This window comes from Rhinopithecus bieti, unplaced genomic scaffold (assembly GCF_001698545.2).
Source record: "Rhinopithecus bieti isolate Rb0 unplaced genomic scaffold, ASM169854v2 repeat_19493, whole genome shotgun sequence".
Classification (NCBI taxonomy): Eukaryota; Metazoa; Chordata; class Mammalia; order Primates; family Cercopithecidae; genus Rhinopithecus; species Rhinopithecus bieti.
In genome coordinates this window covers 1-520 of record NW_016878750.1, presented here as the reverse complement: position 1 = coordinate 520, position 520 = coordinate 1, and the positions used below count along the sequence as shown (strand labels likewise).

At 45.2% G+C, this 520-nt stretch overlaps 1 pseudogene; it reads left to right on the top strand.

Moving 5' to 3' along the window:
* Positions 1-10: 10 nt before the first annotated feature.
* On the top strand, positions 11-513 carry LOC108525724 (60 kDa heat shock protein, mitochondrial pseudogene; annotated as a pseudogene).
* The last annotated feature ends 7 nt before the right edge of the window (positions 514-520 follow it).

The window sequence follows — 520 nt, the reverse complement described above, 5'->3', positions numbered from 1 at the left end:
CCCCGCAGAAATGCTTTGGTTACCTACAGTCTTTTGCCAGATGAGACCAGTGTCCAGGGTACTGACTCCTCATCTCACTCGGGCTTATGCCAAAGATGTAAAATTTGGTGCAGATGCCCGAGCCTTAATGCTTCAAGGTGCAGACCTTTTAGCCGATGCTGTAGCCGTTACAATGGGGCCAAAGGGGAGAACAGTGATTATTGAGCAGAGCTGGGGAAGTCCCAGAGTAACAAAAGATGGTGTGACTGTTGCAAAGTCAATTGACTTAAAGGATAAATATAAAACATTGGAGCTAAACTTGTTCAAGATGTTGCCAATAACACAAATGAAGAGGCTGGGGATGGCACTACCACTGCTACTGTACTGGCACGCTCTATAGCCAAGGAAGGCTTCGAGAAGATTAGCAAAGGTGCTAATCCAGTGGAAATCAGGAGAGGTGTGATGTTAGCTGTTGATGCTGTAATTGTTGAACTTAAAAAGCAGTTTAAACCTGTGACGACCCCTGAAGAAATTGCACAGA